This window comes from Periplaneta americana, chromosome 2, assembly GCF_040183065.1.
Source record: "Periplaneta americana isolate PAMFEO1 chromosome 2, P.americana_PAMFEO1_priV1, whole genome shotgun sequence".
Taxonomy (NCBI): Eukaryota; Metazoa; Arthropoda; class Insecta; order Blattodea; family Blattidae; genus Periplaneta; species Periplaneta americana.
In genome coordinates, this window is record NC_091118.1 from 30,991,154 (window position 1) to 31,007,010 (window position 15,857).

The window sequence follows — 15,857 nt, forward strand, 5'->3', positions numbered from 1 at the left end:
TTTACTCATTTACAGTGTGAGTAAATACATACATTCTTTTCGCTATCAGAAATTGTGCAGATATCAAATGTTTAGAGTTACGAATATTACCTTTTGCACGACAGTTATGAGAAATATCATTACATAAAGATTGCTCTTAGAACCAAAGTCATTACTTGTAACAAAGAGAACGTAAACCATAAGCGAGTGTATTCCCAGTATATCGTGGAACAAATCACTTATTAATTAAATGCAAAACTGTATATTTATGTGTAGATACTGTCTCATAAATAAACGTAATGTTCATTTTGAAATCAAAAAGAAAATCGAAAATAAATCAAAAAGAAAATAAAAAAAACCCCTTCGTTTTGCAGGTAAACATTAGTTGCAGTGTGTTGTGCCAAGAAATTAATCTATTTCTTCAAAGTTAAAAACCATTAGATTATATGTTCTTCAGGCATCCTACAGCAAGGTTTTTTTTTATCCCGCGACCATAAGAGTTTCTGGTTTTTGGTGTGAAGAATTCCGTGATACCCATATCAACGACCTCCAAGTTCTGGAAATTTATTCCACACAGGAAGTGGGCCAAGGATCGAAACAGATGGTAATCTGAAGGCGCAAGATCAGGGCTATATACCGGATGTAGCATCAGTTCGATTCCTTCCAATTCAATGACTTATGTGAATTCTTTTCATACCACAATCAATGAATAATTTAATCTGAAAATAATGTAACCACTGTATTAAATTAATATTGTTCGAGTGGATGTCAGTATTGTCAACAAAGTCTATGTACCATCCATGAAGGAAACAAGACAGTTCACATCCTGCTACATTTGTATACAAGGGTAGTCAATGTTGATATAAAAGAAGATAATTCTCCACCCAATCCTAAATATTTCATTTCCTTGCTTTTTATTATGAAGATAGAAAAGACGCGTCTGCATTCCATTTTGGGAACAGCTTCTGGCAATGCATTTATATGTACATATTCTCATACTATAACAGTAAATATCTATATGAGATATATCCACTGAATACTGAAGCAACCTAGTGCACACAGAATTGGTTGTGTTTATAATAATAAAACTAAAGTAGGCGTTGTATGTAGTTTCTTTCATCAAGCTTTACTTCAAACGAAGCAGACTTCATCACCGCTATGGGACTCCTTTTGATACGTAAGTTAACCTCTGTCATAGTTAAATTTAGTAGGTACGTAAGATGTATCAGGAGGAGTGTATAGAATTTCACAAAGATGCCCTTTGAAATAAATTTCTTTCATTTAACTGTAGGTATACAATTACAGTATATCCAATGTCAAGTAGTGTATGAATGTTAAAAGCACATCATCATCATCATCATCATCATCATCATCATCATCATCATCATCATCATCATCATCATCATCATCATCATCATCATCCAAAGAAGTGTAAGTTCTATCGCGATCTCAGTTAGCCATTCTCGGTCCAATTTTTTTTTTTTTTGATGTACTAAAGATCTCTTTCCTAGAGGACGGTATTGAAGCATGGCTTTTGGAAGTCTATTACGTTTCATTCGTTGGATATGGTTCTTCCACTGCAGCTGGTGTTTGTTTATAAACTGTGAGACTAGTTGTAATCTTTCCTACGTAACAGATTTTTTAGAAACTTTGTACCTAATTACAGGTAGCATATATAATTTTGCGTAAAAACTCTCATTACATCTATATGCTATCTGTAGGACTAATTGTTGTACTAAGTTTCATAAAAATATATTATATAGCAAAGAAGTTATGAATTTTGTCCAAATGCATCACTAATAAAGTGGCAGTTCCTCGTATAGGAACACAACCAGACTTTGTAGACAGAAAATACATGCTACCTTTAACTATGCATAAAGTTTCATAAAAATTGGTTAGATAGGAGATGTCATTAGGTAATTTTTGTTTAAATGCACCCCTTATAAAGTGGTAGTTCCATTTTTAAATTAAAGAGTTTTGACTCATGCAAACCTTATTTTAAACAATATAAAATTTTAACATATCGTCGCCCTGGTTGGCAAGTTGGTATAGCGCTGGCCTTCTATGCCCAAGGTTGCGGGTTCGATCCCGGGCCAGGTCGATGGCATTTAAGTGTGCTTAAATGCGACAGGCTCATGTCAGTAGATTTACTGGCATGTAAAAGAACTCCTGCGGGACAAAATTCCGGCACATCCGGCGACGCTGATATAACCTCTGCAGTTGCGAGCGTCGTTAAATAAAACATATTATAATTATTTAACATATCCATCCATTTATATTTACAAATGCCTAATTTTCTTGAAACAGAATGAGAATAAATACAATAAGAATCTAGATTATCATAATTATAATACACGAAATGCACATCTGTTCTCAATAAAAAATCATAGACTTGTGAAATATGAAAAATCGCCTGCCTATACTGGCATTGTGTTTTTTTAATAAATTGCCATTGCAGATAGAATATTTACCTTATGCAAAATTTAAAGTGAAAGTTAAACAGATTTTAACTGATAAAACTTTTTATTCAGTAAAGGAATTCTTAAACCACAAGTTATGATATATGCAATACTACTTGATTATATTATTTATTTTAAATGTATTTTGACTTGTAGTGTTTTAAATTTTATTGTGTTTTTTGTTTATTATGTAATTGATGTGTACATCCATGTATATGGTCACGTATAGAATAATCAATCAATCAATCAATCAATCAATCAATCAATCAATCAATCAATCAATCAATCAATCAATCAATTAATCAATCAGCCAATCAATCAACCAATCTTATGGAACCGTAAATAGAGTTTGTACACAAAAAATATGCTACCTGTTAAGTCTGTACAAAGTTAAAAAAATGTCTTAGAATGCAAAGAAGTTATTAATTTTGATCAACTAATAGATTTGTGTTTTGATCCACGGTGCGTTCCCTAAGGTTAGATAAGAATGTGTCCAATGTATTTTTAACCTGATGTTCCATGTCACGTGAATAATTTTGCAGGCCTAAAACACTCACGCAGTGATTAAAAACTTCCTTATTTTAAGATTCTTTTCTGCTGTTAAGCCAAACATAGAAGAGTTGCCGCCGCGTTACCGTAACCCCCACCAATGAAAAAAAAAAAAAAAAAAAGACTACTAAAAAATGCGCAAGAACTCGCAAATTTTAAAACTAGGATTCCAACTCTTAATGATGCTGTATTAAATGGTAACAGAATTGTTGTAACCGGACGTCACCAGCTATACTAAAACTCACATTATATTTGGAGAACTTTAATTTTTTTCTATTGTAATATTTAAACCGTACTGTAAGAAGAAAAATACTTTACAAACTTGTAATTGAAGTTACATTAATAACAACGAACCTGTATGAACAGATTCCATGTCTCACAATACAATAAATCACTAAATTATTGGCACTTATTCAGCCACACAGTAAGCCTCTCTGTCTACAACTGAACTGCAGCGACAAGTGTTGTATAGAACTCGTTGTTCATACCCTTCTGAATATTGCTTGCTGCTGATAAAACAGTAAAAGCTATTCCTCACAACATTCTCCAAATGTTAACGAATATGAATTCATATTCACCTATGCCTAAAAAAACGAATAGAAATTTGACTTTTATCCACCTTGATTGGAAAATTTGCACACTGAGACTGATTGGTTCACTGTAGCATGAACTGTTGATTTGTATCTTGCTCTTTGTACGAAGCTAGTATGATCGATGTACACCTAACTTGTATTCAAATTAAACAAAATCTATTACAGATGTTGTAATTTGTGTTTGAAACCCGAAACCATGCTAAAAACAATTATTAACTCAATCGAAGTTAAATATCCATGTTTTAACCAGCTTAAAAATAACCACTCAAAATTTATGTGGGATCTTAAATTCATACCGTTTCTCTAAAGATAAAAAAACAGTGCATAATTTTTATATAAGACTTATGCATAGCTGAGACAAGAAAACGTTACTAATAAACCAAGCAACACCGATGGATGTATGAGCAGTGTGTAAATTTACATAGGAATTGCTTTGCTATATTTAGGCCTACATGCACAAAATTTCTGTTTAAGCGTTGTATACAGAGAGAAAAAAAGGCGGCCTCTCTAACAGCTGTTCGTGTCGATAGTCATTTTATAATTATAGTTGCCTTGTAACCACAGCACAACAAATCAAACAGAACAGAATCTATAGCCTACTAATAATAAATCTGTAGCCGAAATTTTTCCGGTAATTTTCGATTTTCCAAAAATAATTGGTCCTAACATATATAATTAACCACCCTGAAACTGAAAATAGCTTTTTTGAAATTTTTATTTGTATGTCTGTCTGTCTGTCTGTCTGTATGTTTGTTACCTTTTCACGCGATAATGGCTGAACCGATTTCGATGAAAATTGGAATATAAATTAAGCTCGTTGTAACTTAGATTTTAGGCTATATGGCATTCAAAATACATTATTTAAAAGGGGGGTTATAAGGGTGCCTGAATTAAATAAATCGAAATATCTCGCTTATTATTGATTTTTATGAAAAATGTTACATAACAAAAATTTCTTTAAAACCATTTCCGATAGGTTTTATTCTTTGAAAAATTTTGATAGGGCTGATATTTAATGAGATAAATGAGTTTCAAAATTAAAATAACTGCCATCTAAGGCGGTGTAATGAAATAAACAAATGAATTCGTCTATAAGGGGCCTTGGTCAACTACAATCGAAAGCTATGAATCATAGCCTACAGAGAATGTTTCTGTGTTTGTATGAAGTAATATCGGAAGCTAAATTAACCGATTTGTGTAATTAATTATTATTTCACCATTGGAAAGTGTAGTTTCTCTATATGGACATAATGCTATAATGTTATTACAGTAACTTAGGAGTGAATCGAGGACAGGTAAGATTAAAATAGCTTCTTATGCACAAACAACTTGATAGGCTATTCTGTGTATTCGTTTCCTGTATTTCTTAAAATAATGTTTATCTCAGAGAATTAACGAACCACAAGAGTGTGTTGATTTAGTATGCAGTAATAATATGTTAGCTTAGCATTCCATTATTTTATAATCCAAATTTTAACTATGCTCAATTGAATCGTGTTAAAATACATAAAATACATATGCTTTAAATGCAATGCAAAAAAATTGGGTAATGAGCCAAGCAGATTACGTTGCGCTTTTGTAAAATAAAATTTGTTCCTCCTGAGATACTTATCGGTGTACACCCGTTATCAACACATTTTTATATAATATAATATAATATAATATAATATAATATAATATAATATAATATAATATAATATAATATAATATAATATAATAAATATAATATAATATAATATAATATAATATAATATAATATAATTTAAGTTATTTAAGTTATTTGAAGGGTTCAGAACCATAGTGGCCCAAGCGCCATTTACTGATTACGTAGAAAACAAGGGTTAAAATTAAGTTATTATCATAATTCAATGGAAACATATAGCAAGTAAAATAAAGTATACACATTAAATCTAAATGATATGTCAGTCTTCATTAAAGTATGGATGCATGTAATAACAATTAATAAACATGTTAAAGGAATTGTCATTGCACCAAATGAGTGGTTTCTGGACCAAAATGATCGCATTTTAATTATTTAAATACAATTTAAATTAAGTAACATATTAAACGATTTATCCTTCTATCAAACACGAATCTTCCCTGGATCAAATGTCCTATTTTAATTATGTAATTACTTTATATTTATTTCTAACGGGCGCAGCGGAGCGCACGGGTACGGCTAGTAATTAGAATAATATTGCTTTGTTGTACTCTTTGATCAAATTATAGCGTGGTAATAGATCAGGACCAGTTGTACTATCGATACTTGGCGCGGCACATTATCGTATGCAATAAGGAATCCCAGTTATTCTGTCACATTTCGTAATAAAATAATTACGAAATTATGATGTAGTTCTATAACAGTTGTATTGTTATACACAACATAATAATGATTATTAATCAGGAATTTACACAAGATTTATAAATGAGTTAGTCACAGTATAACCACAGTCTAGTATATATATAGTCACGAAGCTTGAGTTGATGAAGGTACTAGGAGCAATAGACTGCGCCAGTACTATTTCTCATTGTCTGTAATGAGGCGATAGTAGCGATCCTAGTGGTTAGCAACTATCTATGGCTGCATATTCCCTACGTATTGAGCTTCGTGACTGTATATACTAGACTGTGGTATAACTGTAAGACAGTTAAAAGATTATATAAAAGCATTTATTAGTAAGAGCTGATTTCACCAAGCTTATTTAACTTTAATTGTTACTTAAAGTCTTTTTAATTGACACTTAAATGGACAAAAATTAGACTTTAAGCTCTCATTAAACATTTAAATTAATTGGTCGACATTTGGTCATTTAAATAATTGATTCTACATTAACGAAAATAATTGTCTTCATAAAGAGGACAATGATTGACTTAATATTTGTAAATGATGATTTCTCACCAAGACGGGTGAGGATAATTTCCGAAATAGAAGATTATTTTAATACAATGAATGAAAAAGATTTGTAAATGCAGTTTAGGCTAAGCAAAACAAAAGAATTGTATATTTTGAATAGTATAGAAGGTGCAAATCTAGTCTTTCAGGTAAAGCTCCTTGTAAAGCAGATTTGAATAATTTCAAGGGAAAAATTGTTCCGGGGCCGGGTATCGATCCCGGGACCTCTGGTTGAACGTACCAGCGCTCTCCCAACTGAGCTACCCGGGAACTCTACCCGACAACGTCTCAACTTTTCCTTTATATCCACACAACTCGCGTGGGCTGACGAAACGCCAGAGACCCACATCGAGTGCACACAAGCTCTGTGTGACTTGGAATTGTGGTTTTCTGTTAACGTACACAGTGACGTATATATTATGGGTCTCTGGCGTTTCGTCAGCCCACGCGAGTTGTGTGGATATAAAGGGAAAAGTTGAGACGTTGTCGGGTAGAGTTCCCGGATAGCTCAGTTGGAAGAGCGCTGGTACGTTCAACCAGAGGTCCCGGGATCGATACCCGGCTCCGGAACAATTTTTCCCTTGAAATTATTCAGTATAGAAGGTGATTTAGAATTTCCAAATGATAGTTAAGCACTTCAAATTATTTAAATGATACATTTATTGAAGAAACGTTTAATCAATCTTCGGTTGCCTAAAATACGGCAACTAATGTAATATGAATAACAAATGTATCATATAGGGCTAATATTACATTTGAAGGAATTGTAATACAGCAAATTCATCAAGTCTTTCCATTTTGTTCGTTGCATGATATTTCCTTGTAGGCCTACCTACTTTAATATTATCCCATTCGTCTTCAATATTGCTGAAGACGTTGGAATGAGATTTTTTTTGCATTGCAATCTTTTTTAATTATTTCCAACCTTTCTTATTTTCTTCCAAAGACTGTACATCCGTAGTTTTGTTTACGATGTTTTTAATATGTTTCGAAGTTACCTCTGTTTACGATGGCGTCGTAATATAACAAATGAACTCACTCACATTAACAAGCCACATGGCCTTCGGAAATACGATTTTACCAGAGCCTTCTGTAGTTACAAGCCGGAGCCATACGTCGGCAACACTGTAATTAACTGTCACCCGGAGGCCGACCATACAGAACACGTGTTTGTGCTAATGCCGATTTTCAATGTAAATTAATGTTACAATATAAGTGTGTGTCGATGGAATTATGTTTGCGGTCGTACCAAACGTTAATTGTTGATGTATTATAAACTAAATGCGCGTTGGTGATAAAAAACAAGACAATAAATGAAAATAAAATGGTTGAAGTCTTTGGGAATTTTTACGGTTATTGATGACAAAGTAATTGACAATTCTTCTAAATATTAAATATTGTATAAACTACAATTGTATAGTCTTATTTGTGGTTTGTGGTGTATTAGAATTCTAGCCAAATTGTTGGGTCTCGCCTGCTATATCAATAAAGTTACGCCGTTGATCTTAAAGTTCATTGTAAACAGCTGCTTTGTGATCCCATAAATGTTGCAGTTTTGTTGAAGATTCGGAATGCCTAGTATACGTCACAACTACCTGTAATTTGTAGATGCATATGATCACTTTGTTGGTTTTCAAGGTTCGTTTATTAATATTATTTATTTTGTAATAAATTAGATATAAACATGTTTCTTTTCACTTCGTATTTTTTTAGAGGATTTAAAGTTCACTGAGTTTACGATAATTGGCACATACATGTACTTAATAGATAATGTTGCGTTTTGTTACATATTATGTTGAAGGTATGTTCTTTTTTCATTTTTTCATTGATTTTTTTACTTGGCTTAACTGTATTTACATCCTCATACTTTTATTATAATAGGTATGTCAATAGTTTCTTCTGTTTACATTTTATTTTAGGCCTAGTTGTATAATTTACATTTTTAGCTTGTTTTCTGTAGTTATCTTTATTTAAAATTATATTTTAAAAAGTTTATAACAAATAATTTAGGATGACATTATTGTTATGACGACTAAAACTGGCCTCCTGGACATCTGAAATACTTATACGAAAACACGACATAATCACATGAAATTAAAATGCATATGATATCCTATACCTTTCACGTCAGAGGTGAAACAACATTAAGCGGGGAAACATTGTCAATTTACTAGCCACAAATTTATCTGAATGGAACTTAAGAATACTGCGTAGGAACTTACGTCTTTATTGCATTATTGATTTTATTATTTTCGGTGCAAGGAATACCTCTTTTATTTATTTATTTATTTACCTTCGTACTATCAATAAAAAACATGTTTTTTTGTAATTATTTTAAGTGGCAGCCTTTGTATGTAAGTAGCCTACACACGCCGTATTCTGAAGTAGGGCCTATAGCTAATTGATTGCAATAAAACACTATTTTTGAACCCGTGATAATTTACATCACTACTCTGAATCTTAATCTTACCTTTGTGCATGAAGTAATATTGAAAAAATACGCGTTACGTATAACGAAAGCAATGAGCAAACACAATATCACTTTAAAATCTCCCGTCTCCACTCTGCGTTGCCAAACCTACCCATGCTCCGGCTTGTAACTAAAGAAGGCTCTGGATTTTACTATCATTCCGAAGGCCGTGATAACTTAGTTGGGAATTAAATTAATTGACTTTATTTTAAATACGATAAGTTTGGTGAAATGCAAACGAATTAAAAATGAGTTAAATCGCAATTAGTTAACTGTGAATTAGTAACATGTTGGTGAAATCAGGCCTAAGATGTTTAAAAAGCACCTTTATTCATAGATCTCCTATATGCTAAGGTACCTCACTGCATTTCAAGAATTACAGGAATTTTTCCCGTTACAGATACATTCGTTCATTCCACTCGAGTTCTCAAGCTTGTATGCTGCTTTGCTTACATATTCTGCGCAGTGACAGCTGACGACAGTGAAGTAAGTGATAAAGCATTTACCAACAATACCGATGCAAAAGAAAATCTTCTCGTCACTGATTTAACTTCCGATATAAATTGGTCAAATGAGACAAAACTCAACGCATCAAATGAAGAGTATGATTACGCACAAGGAGATGAATTCCCATTTCCAGGACTGGATGAAGACTTTGAAGACTCATTGGCGGAACTATTAGCTAACTACAATCTGACCAATGTAACAATCGCGATATTTGTGTCAGATGAATGCTTGCAACTTCTTTCAGGTTTTGGGAGTATGGTAGAAGAAAACAGAACAATACCCACGCATGTAAACACAAGCAAAGATGTAGATCTGATCAAGTTAGGCATACCTTTCGACAATACGTCGAATATCACAGAAATTGAGACTTTTATTATCAACAACTTAAAACGCAGATTGTTGTTTATGGCTCCATATGACAAAGTCGAAGAAGTAATTACACAAATAAGTGAGGTTTGTCCGGCTATTGTACTGCAGACTTTGTTTGTTATGAGAGATAAAATTAGGTCATTGCGTGATTACATACTGAAAGTAAATACAGAATTCAATATTCAAGATAAATTCCCCTTCAATTTTTCGTGTAGTCTGTTGTATGATATGGAAAACTGCACTGGTGAACTATCTCATTTTATTCACCAACTAGAAGACATCAAAAAAGAGCTTGAAGACACTAATTTCCATATATACATTCAAGAAATTGCAGGCAGTATCATATTTGTTATCGGAATTATAGGAAATATTATTCTCCTTACTGTGTTCCTAAAATACAAAGAAATGCGAACGGTGCCCAATTTGATGATAATGAATTTGACTATCGCAGACTTCCTGATGCTTCTAATAAACGCGTTGGACCTTTCAAACTATTTAGTGACTGGATCCTTGCTCTACAACTCAGAAGTGTGTGCAATAAAAATATTTTTAAAGGATTTCATTTTCTATTCAAATGTTTACTCAATCGTAGTTATGAACGTTCAAAGAAGTATTGCTATTTTCATCTCGTATTCTTGTACTCGATATCCATTTACAAAACGTCATGTTGTGTTCATTATAATGAGTGTTTGGATGATTTCAGGTATTCTGGCCATTTACCCTACTCTAAATACTGATACTTCCATTGCAGGATGCTACATTGTGGATTACAATGACAGTTCTTTTTTCACAAACTACATCATAATAACATGGACATTTGCCTTCATAATCCCTTTCATTGCAATAGCAGTATCCGCTTGTGTAACAACCCGGGTTTTGAAAAAGAGTGTTCAGCATTTTTCAGGTGACGTCACTGGCCTGGAAGAAGTGAAGAAATCTCGAGCTCTGAGTTCAAATGTAGTCATCGCTCTCACAGTAATCTTCACATTGTCATACGGATCATATTGCATTTATTTATTAATTATGCATTTAGAGTTAGTCCCAGTGCAATACGATTTCATTTTCTTCATCGTTGCTTACTTGAGATACATGAATGCTTGCTTAAACCCTTTGGCTATGTTCGTGTCAAGCAAAAAATTCAGGCGGCACATGAAAAAGTGTTTGCTTTTCTGGAGATGTAAAGGAATAAACAAGTTAGTGTGACCACATTCCTTCCAGACTGCTAATACTGCAAAACAGGATTCTTGCTTGTTTTTTCGATATATAGGGCACACTAATGGCAATGTTAGCGACAAGGAGATGCAGCCTAATTTAAATTGCACAAGTAAGGAATTAACTTGCAGATAATATCGAAAGATTAGTGTTACGAGTTCTTGGCATGAAATTTATCGGCAGTTTCACTGGACATACAGTAGGTACACGATCATTGTGCAGTGTTCTACTAGAAATATAGACATTACTTTGTTCTACTGTCTTCCAAACCAGAAGAGATCTCTAGGGCCCAATTGTAGGCTATAAAACTCCCTGACTAAAGATCAACTTTGATCGAAGATCGAAAAGTGAACCGAGTTCAGACACTTCTTCTATTGTATAAAACTTTTCTGCGATCAAATTACCTTGGTTCAAATGCAATCTTAGTTCACGTCAAAAGGATTTGGCGACATCGCATAAACAGGTGAAATATGTGATGCGCGGACCATGTTGTACAAGTTTGTTCAGTGTTGCCAATCTAGCGACTTTAACTCTTTTTCAATAACAATTTCTTTTAACTTCTGTATTGCTTAAATAGGGGTTTAGCGAACTTTTTAGCACCCCATAGTGACAAAATTTAATCTTTCTTTGTTGATAATGAGAAATCTAGCGACTTTACAACTACTTTTTGGCGACTTTCCGTACACACTGTTGGAGACGCTGGTTTATTTGTGCAATGTAAATAATGGCGGACAATAAGAAGAAGGTTGACTGTTCTCCAAATTGTTATCATGTTATGGTGTTTGATACTGCTAAACATAATAAAGCTTTATAAAACGACAAATTGAACATTTATGAATGTACCTATCATATCCATTAATAATTAATGGTCGTTATAAACATAATACAATTATAGGTTATGTTATTTGGTACTGCTGTACACGATAGAGCCATATAAAATATAAGATTGTGTTTGTGTATTAAGGCAAGAAATTGAAAAAAAATATAAGTGTAACTACCATATCTATTAATATTAATAACAACGGTTATTCTATTTGCACAGTCTGCCACTCGTATATTTCAAACAGAAAAGAAATAACTGAACTTGGATCATCTAACTTAATCGGAGAAATTTCTTCAGTCAAAGTTGACTTTAGTTTGAGGCAAATTAATCTCAGATTAGACTTTATACAACACAAAATTCCAAGTTCAGCTAGAACAAGGATTAATTTAACCTCTGATCTAAGATTAAATGGTTTATACAATCGGCCCTAGGTCGTTCAATAGTGAGATTTTGAATGAAACCTAATGGTAAATCAATTTATTTTTAAATTTCAATGTATTAATGAACAGAGCAAATTGCACTACCTTATGTTGCATTTTTAAAGTTTATCATTAACCTCTGTTGTAGTTTTCTTAATTAGTTATTAAACAATAGTGAGATTTTGAATGAAACCTAGTGGTAAATCAATTTATATTTAAATTTCAATGTATTAATGAACAGAGCAAATTGCACTACCTCATGTTGCATTTTTAAAGTTTATCATTAACCTCTGTTGTAGTTTTCTTAATTAGTTATTAAACATATGACAATTAGTACTTGATACTGTTTTTTATCTAGTAAATATAGTACTTTTAACTCTATATTATGTAATTTTATAAATATCTACATTGTTTTAATAATTAAATTTTATTTTGTATATCTATGAAATGTATTGCAGTAAGATTGTAACATTTCAGAATGTCTGTAGTGAAGTTTTTCATTCAATGACAATAAAGATTATTATTATTATTATTATTATTATTATTATTATTATTATTATTATTATTATTATTATTATTAATAAAACAATGAGTTGAAAATTCAACTGCGGGAGCGTAACAGGCCATTGGACCTGATACTTGAAAAGATGAGGAGGAGGGGGAGGGGGAGAAGGAGAAGGAGGAGGGGAGATGAGGAGAAGAAGGAGGAGGGGAGGAGGAGGGGAGGAGGAGAAGGAGGAGGGGATGAGGAGGGGAGGAGGGGGAGAAGGAGGAGGGGGATGAGAAAGAGGAGAAGGAGGAGGAGGGAGAGGAGAAGAAAGAGGAGGAAGAAGAAGAAGAGACATTTCATGTTACATAGGCAGCAGGAAATCTACCCAAAGTATATATTTTATAGAAATTGTACACGGGTTACTTAGGCTATGTGTATACACCTATATCAATTAAGAACGGGAAAGTTTGTGGAATTAATTTTAAGAATCCATATAAATCATGCACTTCACATGAGCACTATATTGAAGTTCAATTACGTAATAATCTATTACTTTTCATTAAATATACTAAGATGTTGATACATTTAATACGGGGGCTATTTATAAATTACTTTCGGTTATCTATACTAATAATAAATCTGTAGCCAAAATTTTTCTGGTAATTTTCGATTTTCCAAAAATAATTGGTGTCAACATGTATAATTAACCATCCTGATACCGAAAATCGCTTTTTTAAATTTTTGTTTGTATGTCTGTCTGTCTGTCTGTCTATCTGTCTGTCTGTCTGGATGTTTGTTACCTTTTCACGCGATAGTGGCTGAATCGATTTATATGAAAATTGGAATATAAATTAAGTTCGTTGTAACTTAGATTTTAGGCTATATGGCATTCAAAATACTTTATTTAAAAGGGGGGTTATAAGGGGGCTTGAATTAAATAAATCGAAATATCTCCCTTATTATTAATTTTAATGAAAAATATTACATAACAAAAGTTTCTTTAAAAATAATTTCCGATAAGGTTTATTCTGTACAAAATTTTGATAGGACTGATATTTAATGAGATAAATTAGTTTTAAAATTACAATAACAGCGCCATCTAAGGCGCTGTACTGAAATAAAAACAAATGACTTCGTCTATAAGGGGCCTTGGACAACAACAATCGAAAGCTATTAAACATAGCCTGCAGAGAATGTTTCTGTGTTTGTATGAAGTCATATCGAAAGCTAATTAATTGTTTAATTATTATTTCACCATTGGAAAGTGTAGTTTCTTTAGATGGACATAATTCTACAAAGTTATTACAGTAACTTCTGAAACATATAGCAAGTAATATAAAGTATACACATTAAAACTAAATGATATGTCAATATTCATTCAACTATGGTTGCATGTAATAACAATTAAGAAACATGTTAAAGGAATTGTCATTGCACCAAATGATTGCTCTCTGGACCAAAATGACCGCATTTTAATTATTTAAATACAATTTAAATTAAGTAACATATTAAACGATTCATCCTTCTATCAAACACGAATGTTCCCTGGATCAAACGTCCTATTTTAATTATATAATTACTTTATATTTATTTCTAACGGGTGCAGCAGGGCGTACGGGTACGGCTAGTATGACAATAAAAACGGTAATGTCGTTAAAGGATTTATTTCAACAGACTGAAACTAAAAATTTTAACTTCTTTTTGTGCAGTTTCCAGTTGAATTGAGACTCTTCAATGTTTATCTCGAAATGGAAGCAAAAACGAGCAAAATTGTATTACCTTTCTTGTTTGAAATATATGAAAAAATAACCCTTCGAAATTAATGATATTACTTACGGTCCAGTCTATATATGGACCATAAACTGCTACTGCTACTAATTCAGACTATATCTGCAAAGTTGGGAGTCTTAAATTCTCAGTACAAAGAAGATCTCTGTGATATACAGGGTGATTCACGTCCTTTACGGAGCTTATTTGCGAAGACATTCTGAGCAAAAAATGTCATATAAACATGGGTCCTATTCTCAATATTTATAGAGTTACGTTTCGTTATTGGAACGCACTGTTGTGAATGCGTGATCTTGGTCAGCGTGCAGTCAGCAGCCAGCGCGAGCGCTACGGAAATCAAAGATAGCCGTATGCAGTTACGTAGAGCGACGAGTGCCGTTCACAAGAGTGCGGCCAAGTGTACTCAAGCGGACGGCGACATTTTTTAAAATGTGTTGTAAACTCTTCAAGACTATAAATTAGGATGCAAAATTGAACTCCAAATAATTAAGTCGGTGAAAATGGTGTGATTTATAATAATTGTTGTGATAAGTGCGTAAGAGTAATGTAATTTTGTAGTTCAAATAGGAAAAGATGTCTGTACGAAGCAACTAAGGAGTTCACATCACATTTTTAGCTTCATAATACTTGCCAATTAAAGAAATGATACTTCTGAATGGTTCATTCTATATTTGTATTATTCTTTTACTTTCAAACTAAAGAAAAAACGTATTTTACAAAAAACTTTAAATTAGTGTAACTCTGAAAATATTGAGAGTAGGAACTATGTTTATATGACATTTTTGCTCAAAATGTCTTCAGAAATAAGCTCCGTAAAGGACGGTAAATCCTCGTGAATCACCCTGTGTAATAGGGAAAACTTACTTTTTCATTTACAAATAGATGTTATGTGTACTAAATTTCATAATTCTGTAGGCCAAGATGATCAGTTATCGTCTTGTTGCATATATATCTCCTGTAAAGGGTTGCACAAAATTTGAAAATGTGTTCATTACGTTGACTTGCAACCCAACATTTCACACATACTGCTGTGGTAAGCAATAGTAGTAGTAGTAGTAGTAGTAGTAGTAGTAGTAATAATAATAATAATAATAATAATAATAATAATATTATTATTATTATCATTTCATTGTTATTACCATATTTATGTAATTTTTTTCGTATGAGAAGCAATGTATAATTTAATCAGAAATTGATGTAACCACTGTATTAAATTAATATTTTTCTATTGGATATCAGTATTGATAACAAAGTCTATGTACCATCCCTGACGGAAACAAGACAGCCCACATCCTGCCACTTTTCC

General features: G+C 32.5%; 1 protein-coding gene across 1 annotated transcript in view; it reads right to left on the minus strand.

Annotated features, from left to right (window-relative positions):
* The window catches only part of Obp93a (Odorant-binding protein 93a), a 288,764-nt gene that overhangs the window by 226,219 nt on the left and 46,688 nt on the right, over window positions 1-15,857 (minus strand). The gene's annotated exons all lie outside the window — the stretch shown is intronic.